The sequence below is a fragment of the Dipodomys spectabilis genome, unplaced genomic scaffold, assembly GCF_019054845.1.
Source record: "Dipodomys spectabilis isolate Male_0828 unplaced genomic scaffold, ASM1905484v1 ptg000266l, whole genome shotgun sequence".
NCBI lineage: Eukaryota > Metazoa > Chordata > Mammalia > Rodentia > Heteromyidae > Dipodomys > Dipodomys spectabilis.
Genome location: NW_024870943.1, coordinates 1,443,886 through 1,459,079, shown reverse-complemented (window position 1 = coordinate 1,459,079; position 15,194 = coordinate 1,443,886). Strand labels below are relative to the sequence as shown.

At 50.9% G+C, this 15,194-nt stretch overlaps 1 pseudogene; it reads left to right on the top strand.

Moving 5' to 3' along the window:
- Positions 1 to 510: 510 nt before the first annotated feature.
- Positions 511 to 15,194, top strand: LOC122125537 (annotated as a pseudogene).

Genomic DNA, 15,194 nt, shown 5'->3' with positions numbered 1-15,194 from the left:
ATGGTTCCAAGGGAACTCAACATTCTCCATCCAGCATTCAGACCACCAGAAATACTTTCCTAATGTATCTCATGTATTAGGAAAAATCCAATTCTATTCATCCATGGAGAAGAGGAAGATGGCATGTTCATGGAAATGGGTGAGCCTGGAGAAATGGCATGAAAGGAAGGTGAGTCAGGTTCTGAGATGAAGACGGCTCCATTTCTCCTCTGTAGAATCAGATCTAAGATTCTAAACAAGCAAGGCTCTAGTGGTTCAAGCCTGTAATCCTAGCTACTCAGGGGCTGAGACCTTGGATTCCCAATTCAAAGCCAGCTCAGAGAAGGAAAGTCTGAGACTCTTTTCTCCAGTTAAGCACCAGCAAACCAGAAGTAGACCTGTGGCTCAAAGTGGTAGAGGCCTAGCTTTGAGCAAAATGGGTTCAAGGAACATGGGCAAGACTCAAGTTCAAGCTCTCTGACTAACTAAAGGAAGAAACTTGAAACATGGGTGACACATACCCATGGTCACATGCACTTATACCTCAATACACTGGCTGCGGGCGTGGGTCCTAGGTGTCACCCTTTCCTCAACACCGAGCCCATATTGCACAGAAGAAATACCATGAAGATGAACCAGGTCTGTGGTGGGGATGGTGCGGGTGAAGGAAGAGGTGAATGACAGATAACGAGAGGGGCAATTTTAGGTTCAAATGCCATTCTAGAGTCGCTGATGTGAACACATCTTCCCCAGCCCATGGACATTCAGGATTCCTCCTCACTTGTCATAAACCAGGACAGACTCTGTTAGGAAGAAGAAGTGAGGAATCAACAGGGCTTGGGGGTGGGGGGCCTAGAACCCCAGTTCTTTTCACTGTCCTAGCCCATTCCTATCCTTTCCTGTGGCTTTGTTATGCATCCAGGATCAATGCAGAATCCCTGATCCTAAGGTGATACCTTACCCAGAGTTGGGAACCAGGGGTCTCTCCTGCAGGCTGCGCCTTTCCAGTGGCAGTGAACACAAGTGCTCGCCTCTTCTCTCAGGATGTGCGTGGCAGGGCGGGTCATTTCTGAGATACACATGGGCACTTCAGAGCTTCAGTGGGCTACTTAGATAGGGGTCCAGGAGGGCGGCAGCTGTGGTCGTCTCCCGCGGGAATGGTGATTTTCCCTTCACCTGGGGTGGCAAGCCAAGTTCTCAGTAAACTTTTTCTTTTCCCCCATGTGACAATTATCAAGACACTTTTCACTTTCATGTGGGTGCTTCTCCAGGGGACAGGGGAGTGGTGCAGTCGCTTAATTCTCCTGGATCCCAGTAGGCTGGCAAGAGACACTAAGGCCTGAAGCGAGATGACTGTAAACAATCTCAGCGGTGTATAAGCCATGTGTCCCCAAAGATTCTTACCCAAAGTGCCTCTTCCCTTTTTTTTTTTCCAGTTCTGAGACTTGAACTCAGGGTTTGGGCACTGTTCCTGAGCTGCTTTTGCTCAAGGCTAGCACTCTACCATTGGCGCCACAGCACCATTTGTCTTTTTTCATGTGTGTGCTGCTGAGGAATTGAACCCAGGGCTTCATGCATGCTAGGCAAGCACTCTACCCCTGAGCCACCTTCCGGCCTTCCTCATCTCAGTCTCCTTTTGTTTTATCATCATATATGGTGTTAGAAAAGAAAAATGGAACCCTGTACTGATGCAATCTCAGGAGCCTGATATCAGAGAATCAAGGTGCAAAGCCAGCCTGGTGAAGAAAGCCCATGAGATTCTTATCTCCAATTCTTATCTCCACCCTCTGGTGGTAGAGTGCCTGTCTGGAATAAAAGAGCTCAGCAACAGCATCCAGGCCCAGAGTTCAAACCCCTGGACTGGCCCAAAAGAAAGAAAGAAAAAAGAATGAGACATTCTGTACAGGAATTTCTTTGGCAATAATGGCCATTTTTTTCTTAAAATGTTTTCATCCCTAGAGACCCCATTTGGAGATTAGAAGTAAGTATTTCATGCATATTCCTGAAAGCAGGTTGATCTCTTTTCATGTCTGGTCGTTTCTGAGGAGGTAGCTTCATTCTCTAATTCCCTACTCATTTTCATCATTAGCAGCAGTGATTTTGAAGCAGAAATTTGTCACTGTGCTCAGGAGAGGATCAGCAGTGACTCCTCACCCTGGGTTTCTGGTCTACCTCATTGCATGGACTCCATTCCTCACCAGGACCCTACTGGTCTTGCTGACAATTCCTCTGCCTTGTTTTTGTCTGTTTCAAGAACATGCATTTACCTTTCTGTGTCTGACTTCTTGCATTTCCCACAGCGATCTGTAGTTCTACACATGTGTCAGCACATGACAGGATTTCCTTCTTGTTCCTGGCCTATTCGTACTTTGTGATGAAAATAGGCTACATCTTTTGTGTGTGTGTGAAACATCTTTTTCTTAAACAGCAAAGCAGAAATGCAACACCATATTAAATATTTGTAAAATTAGGTCACAAAAGGCATGCAAAAGGGATGTTTGCAGTATGACTATTACATCTTCATATAGTTAAAGTCATTTATGAAAACTTACACTAACACATAAGATTATCCCATGATTAAAGTAGTTCAAATCTAATAACCATAAGCTATATTAGTGGATCTCGTTTCCTAGTGTAATCTCTTAATATTACCGCTGATATTGATTCGTTTACCAAATGGAATCTATGAACTAAATTTTTAGAAATTGTTATGAGAATGCCTAAAATTCTACCAACCAATTAGTTGCCTTTACAGAGTGAGATAAAAATACTGAGCTTACCAATTATTATACAAATAAAATTATCTCATTCGTGATTCTAATACCAGTATACTCTTCAAGGAATTTGGTAACAGTTAATTGACTAGGTACAACAAATAAACCTTGCAACCAAACCCTAGAGTTGGAATAGCATAGCATGTGGTGTATGTAAGATCAGTCAAACTTAACCCATTTTCATATATATATATATATATATATATATATTCACTGGAAATCTGTTCTGTGCCAGAGACAATACAAATCTGGAGTGAAAACATTTGGAGTTGGTTGCTACATTTATCACATTATTCATTACCTATTTCTATGTATTCCTCCCAGACTTTCTACATCTAATCGATACATAACCAAAATTCTTTTTTTTAGAGGAGGGGTTCCGGTTGTTGCCCCTGAACTCTAGGCCTGGGGGCTGTCCCTCAGCTCTTCAGCTCAAGGCTAATGCTTTACAACTTGAGCCATAGCACCACTTCCGGCTTTTTTCTTTTTGCTTATGTGGTGCTGAGGAATGGAACCCAAGGCCTCATACATGCAAGGCAAGCACTCTACCACTGAGCCACCTTCACAGCCCATAACCAAAATTCTTATCTTTTCAGATAGCAAGTGAGTTATTTGGCGCAAAAGTAAGCTGGTTTTTTGTTTTTAAACAGATCTCAATTGGATAATTTAGTTTCAACTTAAAATCCTCTTTATAGCCCAAATCTGTTTTCAAATGGTTAAAGAGAAACCATCACTCCTATCTTATTATTAGAAAGTACAACTGACAAACTTTAGGCAAGGTTTTGGTTAACTTCAGGACTTACAGATCAGATTACTGTCGGGTGATTACTACTCCAAGCACTTTTACAAATGTGAAACTATCTTGACTTAGGAGAAGGTAAATGGGGAGGATGAGGCAGATGGAGGAGAGGCACACAATGGTGAACAGGTACATACATACAGCTGTGCATTCAGTACATGATTTTGGTCACATTTTCACAACATGGTTATTTTCTTGTATATCTTACTAAGTAAGCATGTAATAAAAGCAAATTCAAAAAAACATTCATTTTCAAGTTTCATAAATATATGCAATTCTAATTATAAAGTCTCTACAACACATCTGCACATTTTCTTAGACTAACATAATACCCAGACTCATGAAAGTCCCCTGTTAAGTAGTTAATTTTGCCTAGATTTGAAATTATTTTTATAAACATTCAATGAAGCCACAAACAAAGATACTGTAACGTTTGGAATCTTTCCAGGTTTTAAAGGGGGGAGAGAAGGAGGGCGGGGGAAGGGATGGAGAGAAGGAAAAGGAGAGAGAGAGGGAGAGAGAAGCAGCAATTCCGTAAATGAGAGGGGAACTCAATCCCTTACTTTCTTTTGCCTTTCATGTCAGTTGTTTGGAAAACACTAGAAGCAGACATGAGGTTTTCTCTATATTGTCCAAAAACGTGGTCTCCTGATTTTAGCTTCAGGATTTCTTCCTTAACTGCATCTACTCTTGCTGAGAGATCTTCAAGTGTGTGTTGGAGTTCCAACACTTGATTCATGTCGTGCTTTTTCCTCCAGTTCCATCTGATTTTCAGCATCAACATCCATGTCAGCGTTCATCATCCTGGACACTGAACTGTGCCTCAGACTGAAAAATCCTGATGAAAGGTCCTCAGAGGCACCCGGAGGGGTGGAATCTCAAGATCACGCCTCTGGCCGGGGACTCCAGCACTGACTGACTAGGCTACATCTTCTTTATGTATTCATCCACAGTTAGGCCTCTGACTCCAGTGCTCTAAACGTGGCTGACTTTGCTCCACATGACCATGTTCAGTTTCACTCATTTCTCTGCAGACACCATGGAGCTTCTGGGTTGTTTCTTGGCTGTGGTGAATAGTGCCACAGTAGATATGGTGTTCAAGGACCTACATATTCTTGAGAATATGCCTAAATATTTCATTTTCTATTGTTTTTTTTTTTCTGTCCATTGTGGGGCCTAAACTCTGGGCCAGAGTGATGTTCTTCAGCTCTTCAGCTCAAGGCTAACATTATACAACTAGAGCCACACCACTACTTCTGGCTTTTTCTGCTTAGGTGATGCTGAGGATTTGAACTCTGGTCATCATGCATGCAATACAATCAGTCTACCACTGAGCTACTTCCCAGCCCCTCATTTTCTATTCTTTTTTTTTTTTTGGTCGGTAATGAGGCTTGATCTTGGCCTGGACACTGTCCTTCAACTCTTCAACTCAAGGCTATGGCTCTAACATTTGAGCCACAGTGCCACTTCAGGCATTTGCTGCTTATGTGGTGCTGAGGAATCAAACCCAGGGCCTCCTGCATGCAAGGCAAACAGTCTATCACTGAGCCACTTTCCCAGTCCCTTTTTTGCTTTTAAAGACAGGGTCTCAACTCTGTAGTCCAGGCTAGCCTTGAACCTAGTATCCTCTTGCCTCAGCCTCCTCAGTGCTGGCATTTCAGGTGCACATCACTAAGCTCAGCTGCATTATTTACCTAACTCTTCATCAGTTCCATTGTGATCCCAAAGAGATGCATAATGCCTTGATGAGAGGCTCATCTGCAGGGAAGCTCTCAGTCACTCTTCGCCTTCCCGGGATGTGGGGCCTACTCTTCACCTCAGTGCAGCTTCCTGGTCTGCCATGCCCTGGGGGAGGAGGCCTTCTGGGCCTACCAGGGTTAGCTGGTCTCAGCGATGTCACTGCACTCAGCGCATGTGATGTCATTGTTTTCCATGCACTGGAGCTAGGCAGGAGAAGCACACAGGGAGGGTTTGCAGTCCACTGCAGTGGTCGCAATTGGAGCTTTGGGGTTAGGACCCTGTATACACAGGCTGGCCTAGGGGGGTGTCCCTTGCTCCCAGCCTGGTTTCCTCAGAGGAGGGAGGGTCTCCCTGCTGCTTCTCTCCTCATGTGAACACACAACGAGAATTTGATGCCCCTGTTCTCTGGGGCTGCTGGGAAATAGCCTCACCCAATGGCTTACATTCACAGATACTATGGGGATCCACTCTGAGCTCCTCTCCTCACTTCAGGCCCAGATATGGTTCTTGATTTTCTTGGGCTTATGGGTGTATCCTCAGCCTCCCCCTGCCTCTGTTCCCAGAGTGTGCCCTCTGTGTGATCGTTTCTCCACAGTAGAAAGCAAGCATTTCCTTTTTTTCTTTCTTTTTTTTATCTGAGATTAGAACTTCAACTGGGTATCTGATGCTTTTGCTCACTGGCTGGTGCTCTACCACCAGAGCATTTCCTTATGCAACAGCAGACACAGCCCGGCCCTTCTAATTTGGTTCAGTTCTCACCCTAATTCCCCTGCTGCAGATGTGAAGGCCCAGGTTGCTTGCTGTGTTTCTGACTCTGCCCCCACATGCAGCTGATCAGCTCAAAGGAATCAGGACCAGGGACAAATCCTCATGGGTTCACCATAAAGGATGCTACTGAAAAGATGTGTATGGCAATGCCCCGGGAGCCGAGTGTCTTGCCTACACTCCCTACACTCCACAAACTCTCACATCTTCAGCTCTCTGGAAGCTCTCCAAAACCTCTCGTTTTGTTCTTTTTTTTTTATGCAGACTTCATTGGACGGGGAAGACTGTGTCAAAGTGTGATCAAGCAGAAAGGGTGTGACAGGGTGCTGACAAGGCCAGGCTGGGAGCCTAGCAGTGGCTCCACCTGCACCCTGTGGCCCTCCTGTTGTCAAGTGGGGCTGAACCCATTCCATAATGTGTCTTGGGATGTACCATCAGACACTGGTCAGGATTCTGCTGCGATGGCTCTGAGATGGAAACGCTGGGCACAGTAATTACCATGGCCCTCTTCAGAAACAAAGCTCAGGTTCTATGGCCTGCATTCCAGAGGGAGTTAATGAGCCAGAAACTGGGCACCCAGAACCACTTGTACAGTCTCAGGTTCCCATTCACCCATGGTGTTGCCCACAACATGGCTGAGGTTGCCCCTCTGTTGTCATTGTTATTTTGAGAAAAGATTTTACTATGGTTTTGAAGTCACAAATCTTCCACATCAGTCCACTGAGTACTGGGATTACAGGTGTGCATCAGCATACCTGACTTTTGTTTTTGTAGTAATACTATGCTATTGTTTGTTCTCTCATCATCACCATTAGCCACAAGTCTTGTGTTTAAATGCCTGCTCCGCCAGCCATCCTCTTACTTCTGTGAGCTAGCCAGAGGTTCTGCCTTATGCTGTGCCTCACAGGATTGATGCTGTGAGCCAGCTTAGCACCTTGTACAATTGCTTTGAGGGTTCAGTGAGGTCGCAGGTGTGTGTGCCTTGTCTAGGGCCTGGCCCAGAGCATGCATGCGTGCATGCTAGGCTGTGGCTGCTACTAAGTGGAGTATGTGGTGTAGTAGCCAGTGGTGGGCAGCGTGTCTGATCTTAAGTGAACTCAGAAAGTGCACTGTTTCTATTGAACTGTGAGCTCCAGGTCAGAGGAGGGCATGGTGGGTGTGCTGAGCATCTGCTCCCAGCACTGTGGGGCTCTCTTGAGTCTGGGATTACTGACATTGTCCCTCCTTGTTCTCTCCTCAGCTTCACCTCAACAGCATCAAGAAGCTGTCCACCATCGCCTTCGCCCTTGGAGTGGAAAGGACTTGAAGTGAACTCCTCCCCTTCCTTACAGGTGGGTACTCGTGGGGCCCAGTGCAGTGGGGATGCCTGGAGATGGCTTCTGCTTAATAAGAGAAGCCCTTGGCAGAGGCCCTAGATGATGGGGTACAGAGGCTGAGGGGCAGGTAGACAAGCTTTATGTACTGCAGGACTGCGTTGAGGGGAAGGCTGAGGAAGAGAAAGGTGGAGGCAGGATGTCCTCTTGAAAGTCTGCTGGAAAGCAGCCGCAGACCCGGAGTGAGACTCCCAGCCTGAGACCTGCTTCGGGCTCTGCCAGGTGGACACAGTCGTGTGACTCGTACTAGAGACATGGAGAGCGTTCAGTCCGTTTAACACCTAAGTGTCAGCTGGGAGGACAGTCTCATCAGACAATGTTCTGCCTGCATTGGTGGAAAGAATTGGGGCTTGGGATGGGGGGAATGTGGAAGCTTCAGACCAAGAGCTGCCAGGTATCTAGACACATGGGGCTCAGAGCTCCAAGGGATGTAAGGTCCCTTCTTTGGACTTGCTGCCTGGGAACATCTCCAGTTGCATGTGGCAGGTGCCATGTCCGTTGGGAAAAGGTGGTGCTGTCCAGACAGAAAAGCAGAAGCCTCAGCCTCATGCCAGCAGAACATGCAGGATTGGTTTTGTAAGCGATTACTGCAGCATGATCATGGGGTAGAGCAAAATGCCAGGCTCGCATCTTAAAGGATAGCAGTGTAGTTTCAGGGTTCTGGAGGTGGTGCTCTGAGCCCTGGGTGCTGCGCTTCTTGTGGTGAGTCCTAGGTCAGAAAGGAAGAATCCCAGAGATCGCCGGTGTCCTGGCCTGCCCTGCCCAGGCCTGAGGCCTGAGACTGTGGTTGGGCTTGACCCTGTCTTTGGGTGGGAGCCGGGCACAGGGTCCTGTGGTTGGGGGCAGGCTGGGGGAAGGGGACAGCCTGCAAAGTCTCCAGGAGGCAGTAGCTGAACCGATCTGAACAGATAGAAAAGGATTTTTGGCAGAGAACAGTGCTGAGAGTGTGAGCTGACCTGAACAGGAAATCTGCTTTCCACAGTGTTGCACAGGATGGGACTCAGTCTCCCCTCCCTGAGGGGTGTAGAGTGGTCCTGTCACTCAGTGCTCCCCCACCCATCCCCAGCTCCTATCTTGTTCTCTGTGCTGGCCATATGGAAAACTGTGGGTACTGACAGCAAGCCTGTGATCTTGGGACCGGGATCCCAGGGTGCCGGGGTCCCAGGGTGGGCTGTGATGGGAATGCCCTGCCCCTATAGACACCATCTATGATGAGGATGAGGTCCTTCTCCCCTGGCTGAGCAGCTGGGAACCTTTACCGGCCTGGTGGGGAGCCCAGAGTACGTGCACTGCCTGTTGGTGAGTGGCATGCGGGGTCCTTGTTCTCATCCCTGGAGCAGAGACAGGAGCCATAGAGCAGGGTTGGTAGGGGGGCTGGGTGCTGTCTAGGGGGATGGCCTCAAGGCTGGAGGACTGAGCAGAGCATCAGTGCCACCCGCCCCTCCCCCGCCCCTGCAGCCCCCACTGGAGTCGCTGGCCACGGTGGAGGAGACAGTGCTGAGGGACAACGCGGTGGAGTCCTTGCGGGCCATCTCCCATGAGCACTTGCCCTCTGACCTCGAAGCCCATTTCATGCCCCTGGTGAAATGGCTGGCGGGGGGCACCTGGTTCACTTCCCACACCTTGGCCTGCGGCCTCTTCTCCCTCTGCTACCTGTGAGTGTCCAGCGCTGTGAAAGGAGAGCTCTACCAGTGAGTCTGGGGCTCCATTGCCAACACCTGCCCAATTGCCCCTGTCTTGTCCCCTCAGGTCAGCTCACCTGCTGGGCCTCAGTGGCAGTACCCTCCCCCTCCCATGTGAGTATGAATGCGCAGTAACCGTACCTGCTGCTCCCTTGTCTGCCCTGGCCAAAGGCCCCCCTCCTACTCTTCCTCCTATCCTGAGTGAAGCCTCCTATGCCCTGGGAAACAACCATGGCACCCAAGGGTCCACGCCCTCTGATCTCTCCTGGCTCCTTGAATTCTTCCTGCCCAGCACCAGTCTAGATCCCCAGGTACTTACAAAACCTCTGTTCAGATGACACCCCCATGGTGGGACGGGCCGCATCTTCCAACCTGGGGGAGTTTGCCAAGGTCCTAGAGCTAGACAACGTCAAGAGTGAGATCATCCCCATGTTCTCCAACCTAGCCTCTGATGAACAGGTGGGTCCCTGCTCCACCCTTCCTCCTCCCCCCTTTTCCCCCTCCCCCATTCCGCCACTGGGCCCTCTGCCCTTATGCCCCATGGACACTCAGCACTCCTTCTGCTCCCCAGGTCTCTGTGCGGCTGCTGGCGGTGGATATGAGTGTGAACATTGCCCAGCTTCTGCCCCAGGAGGACCTGGGGGCCCTGGTGATGCCCACACTGCGCCAGGTGGCCGAGGACAGGTCCTGGCATGTCCGCTCCATGGTGGCCGACAAGTTCACTGAGGTGCGTGAGGCCTGCAGTGCACAGGCAGGGCCAAGGCTGAAGGGAAGAGGGACGCGTGTCTGTCCTGCATGGGAGCGGGCAGCCTGACGTCCCTGGGCAGAGAAGCCAGGGCTGGATCTTGGCAGGGTCAGGGGGGCACATTCACACTGGGAAGCTGTCACTCGCCCTGCTTTGTACACGGCAAGGACCTGGAAAGGTGGGAAAGTGAAGCTCTCTGTCCTGAGCTCCAAGGGAGACTCTTGTCCTGCCCAGGATTAGAAGCTGCAGACAGACAAGGAGCTGAGGTAGAAACAGGACTGCCCACTCGCACTCCATACCAGTTACACTGGTAAAAGAGCATGAGGCCCTTGGGGAGCTACCCTTGTGTGTGCCCTTAGTGAGGACCCATCGGCTCTGGTGGTGGTCCGGAGCAAGCGATGGTCAGGAGCAAGTGTAAGGCATCTCTGGCAACCAAGAAAAGGCAGAGTCACTAGGCACACATTCATCCAGACGTGTGTTCATACTGGCAACTAGGGCTGTGAACTGGGGTCTTGTGCTCGCTGGGCAGATGCCCCCCTTCTTGAGGCACACCCTACACTTTGGATTTATTTTTCAGCTAGGATCTCCACCTTTGCCTAAGCTAACCTTGGACTCCTTTACTCTAACTCCACCTCCTGTATAGCTAGCTAGATTGTAGGTGTGAGCTGCTGTGCACAGCCTATTTTGTACATGTGTACTGTTATTATAGAAGGGATATACAGAGGGATTACAATGGCATGCATGAGTCAGAGAATGAGGACATTTCCTTTTGTACAGTGAGTGTCCGCTGTTCTCTCATTCCCTCCCAGCCCCTCCCTCCCATCTCTACCCACGAGTTGTGCAGTTCACATTCATCGGTGTCCTGTGAGGTCCATGGATGCACTTTTGTTTCTATCCTTTTTCCCTCCCTGTACCCTCCCAGTGATAACATGAGAACAGACTCTTTATCAGATAAAGAACACAGAAGTATCAAAAGCTAAAACCAAAAAATATATGTGTATTTTGTTTCCACATCTTGGGTTTTGTTTTATATATTTTATATAAATATGAAGAGACGCTTAGGCATTGGGCCTTTGTGATTCTTTCCTAAGACTACTCACCTTTGGTCTCACTGTGTGTGAGTCTCTGGAATCCTGTGGCATTTGTCAGATCCCAGTGCATTTTAGATCTAACTTCCTTATATCAGAGAGAACGTGCACCATTAATCTCCAGTCTTGACTTACCTCACTTCTCAGGATTTGTTCTAGTTCCATCCATTTTCTTGCAAATGCCATTATTTTATTCTTCCCAATGACTGTGTAAAGTACCATTGTTCACATTTTGTGGGTCCACTCATCTACTGTGGGGCATCTGGGCTGTTTCCATATCTTGGCTATTGTGAGTACTGTGGCAGTGAACATGGGTGTGCAGGTGTCCTTGTCATGATGCTCAGTGTAGATGCCCAGGAGTGGGTGGGAGGGAAAGTCTGTGTGTAGTATTTGGAGGAACCTGCAGACTGCTGTGCTGAGTGGCTGCACTAGTTCACATTCCTACCAGCTGCACAGTAGGGCTCCTTTTCTCCACATCCCCACCAGCATTTGTTCGAATTCACAATGCTGGCCTATCTAACTGGATTAAGATGGAATCTCAGGGTTGTTGTGCTGCCCAGAGATGATGAGCATTTCCTCATGTGTTTCTTTGCCATTCTTCCCTCTTCTGAAGAGTCTCTCCTTAGCTCCCCTGCCCATTTAGTGACTCAGCACACTATATTTTAGTATAAATGTAAAAGCAGGAGACTCTGCATCGCTGGCATGTTTGTGGATCAGGTCACAGAAAGCCCCACTTGGGATAATGTGAACTAAGGTCTGTGGTGTTGGCGCACGCTGCTGGAGACGAGGGCTGGCTCTGGGAAGAGCAGCCTGCCCCATCTCCACACCTGCACTGCTTCCACCTAGATTTTGGCCTCAATAGCTGAGAGAGGCTGCCAGACACCCATTCACTCCACACACCCCGTCTCTTCCTGGTTCTGGGTTTCCAGCTCCAGAAAGCAGTGGTTCCTGAGATCACCAAGACAGACCTGGTGCCCGCCTTCCAGAACCTGATGAAGGACTGTGAGGCCGAGGTGAGGGCCGTGGCCATCCACAAAGTGAAAGGTGGGTGCCCATGGCCCATGCATAAGGAGGGGGGCTAGGGTGGAGGTGCAGTGGGCTCCATCTCATCACGCACCCTGGTCCGCAGAGTTCTGCAAGAACCTCTCCGCAGATTGTCGGGAGATCGTGATCATGACCCAGATCTTACCGTGCATCAAGGTAACTGGTTTGGCGGAGGGAGTCAGCTGGACAGGAAAGAGGGCACAGAACAGGCTGTGGAAATGCCCCAGGCACCTGGGTCACAGGCTGCAGCCAAGGAGATGGAGGCATGGACCCTGCAGCCCACATTCATGCCCCCTGTCAATCATGTGCAGAGAAGGCTGAAGCAGGTCACCTGGGGCCTCCCTCCCTTCTCCCTCCCAGGAACTGGTGTCAGATGCCAACCAATAGGTGAAGTCAGCCCTGCCTCCGTCATCATGGGCCTCTCTCCCATCCTGGGCAAAGACAACACCCTCGAGCACCTCCTGCTCCTCTTCCTGGCCCAGCTGAGGGACTAGGTGAATCTCCCATCCCCTAGCCCCCTGCCAAGGTGATTGATGGCTATCATGGAGTCCAGCGGGGGGGGGCTTCTGAGCTGAGGGATGAGTCGATGTGTGATGGGTAAGCATGTATGTGTGGGGTTGATCAGAGCTCACAATCTGGGAGGCAGAAGCAGTTCAAACTCTTTCTGTCATGGAGCACCTGCTGTGTTTGCCCCAGCTCTGCTGGATAGTGGGAGCATGGCATGGATGAGGCTTGCCCTGGAGGCAAGGCTGTGCTCTGGTGGGATCTCATGTCAGTGGAGGGAGTTGAGGTGACAGGAATGAAAGGGGCAAGTCTCAGTACTGGTGGGCCAAGTGCCATGACTCCGCCCTCCTGGCTCCAGCCTCAATTGGGTCCTGACACAGCTGTCCTGGGCAGAGCTGGGGCTCACCTTTCTTCTCCCATTGTGTTATTTTTCCTCATGATTCCTGCAAGTTCTCTCAGAATGACTGCAGGTGTCATATGATGCCCAAGCCTCCATCACTTAAGTGTGGCTCTGTATGTGGTCTTGTCACTGTGTCCCTGGGGACAGGTTGGGGCTGGGCAGTGGCCCTGGGGAGATGGAAGGTCTGTAGGGTGTTGCTGTGGGGTGGCACTCCCCTCCCCCCACTCTGGGCCACCTTGGGCCAGGCATCACTGGAGCGCCATCCTCTACAGTGCCCGGAGTTGCGGCTGAACATCATCTCCAACCTGGACTGCGTGAACAAGGTGATCGACATCTGGCAGCTGTCCTAGTCACTGCTCCTCGCCATTGTGGAGCTAGCCGAGGATGCCAAGTGGCGGGTGCGGCTGACCATCATCGAGTACATGCCCCTGCTTGCTGGGCAGATGGTGCATGATCCAGGGCATGCCTGGTATGGTGGGGAGGGGAGAGGAGGCAGGCCAGACTCCCTCACCCCCTCTCCTATGGCAGGGAGTGGAATTCTTTGACGGGAAACTCAAATCTTTGTGCATGGCATGGCTGGTGGACCACGGTGAGTCCTGCCAGAAGGAGCTGGCAGCCAGTGGGTGGGGCCACGCAGCTGTTCTGTCTGTGCCCTGCCCCCCGCTGTTGGAACCCTGGGGAAGGCTGGCACTGAGCCATGACCCACTCTAAAACTCCCCCATGGACTTCCTGTCACCCTTGCAGTCTATGCCATCCGTGAGGCAGCCACCAGCAACCTCAAGAAGCTGATGGAGAAGTTTGGGAAGGAGTGGGCACATGCCACCATGATCCCCAAGATGCTAGCTATCTCCGGACACCCCAACAACCTGCACTGCATGACCACCCTTTTCTGCATAAACATAAGTGTGGCCCGCACCACACCTGCACCCAGGTGCCAGCTTGCCAGGGGAGGGGCACGGCCGGCCCCACCGTGAAACCAAGCTTGGGAGTGGAGAGGATGGAGGCCAGGGCCAGCAGTACACTTCTGGAGCTGGGCGGGCTCCAGGCCTCCGGCACCCTTGGCCTGGGTGTGGGTGAGCTGGTGTGAGACACATTGTTGGCTGGGTGTTCAGAGTTGAACTCGTTGTAAATCATAGTCGCGGTGAGGTGTTGTCAGTTGTGCACACCATTTCCATGCCAGTGAGGATTGGCGTAGCCTCGCCACCCGGACCCAGGTGCCAGGCGCTGCCTGTACTGATCGTGTGCTCATGCTTGGCCAGGTTCTGTCGGAGGTGTGCAGGCAGGACATCACCACCAAGCACATGCTGCCCACCATCGTGCACTTGGCTGGGGACCCCATCGCCAACGTCCGCTTCAATGTGGCCAAGTCCCTGCAGAAGATCAGGCCCATCCTCCACAACAGGTGAGCTGGGACTCGCTGTTCTTATGCTCCTCTCCAGCTACACTGTTTTTTCCTTTGTGGTGATTCTGAGGGTTGACCTCGCCAGGCAAGCATTCTGCCACTTGAGCCATGCCCCCAGCACTTTTTGCCTTTGTTATATTTCACAGAGTGCATGTGTGGCCCAGGCTGCCTGGTCTGTGCATGCTGCTCACACCGCTAGGATAACGGGTGCCACCACGCCTAGCTATTGCTAGGGCTTCCTCAGTGGCTGGGATTCCAGATGTGCACCACTGTGTTCAGCTGCCACTGCTGCCTGCTGCTTCCTCCCAGTGTCGGCTTCACTGTAGACTGAGGAGTCAGCTTTGGCTGTGGTGAGCCTTCTGGGGAGGGGGATGTAAAGGGAAGGGAGGGGAAGGATGGCTCAGCATCGCTAGTCATCTGGAGATGCAAGTTGTAATTCCCCAGGGGGTGGCCAGGCCTGAACTGAGTTCCCAGCTGTGGGACCCATCAGCTTCATGTCTGGCCCTTTCCCCTCTGCTTCCAGCACCCTGAAGAGCGAGGTCAAGCCAGTCCTGGAGAAGCTGACCCAGGACCAGGATGTGGCCATCAAGTACTTTGCCCAGGAGGCCTTGACCAGGGTGAGTTGGGGGTTGGCGGGCGGTGGCAGGTAGGAGGGGTGGTGGTGCACGGACAGGGGCCCGGGAGGGCCAGAGGGTAGCAGTGCCAGGCAGGGGATAGGGGGCCAGACAGGCAGTTGGATGGGGAGAGGGTGGTGGGGCCTGGGCAGGGGCGCAAGAGGGCCAGGCTGGGCTTCTGAGCTGGCCCATTCCTGTTCTTCTAGTTCTGTCTCTTGCCTGATACTGGAAGAAGAGCCAGTGCTTGGGCCTTCAGTGCCAGCCTCTGGCCCACCCTCGTCTTAG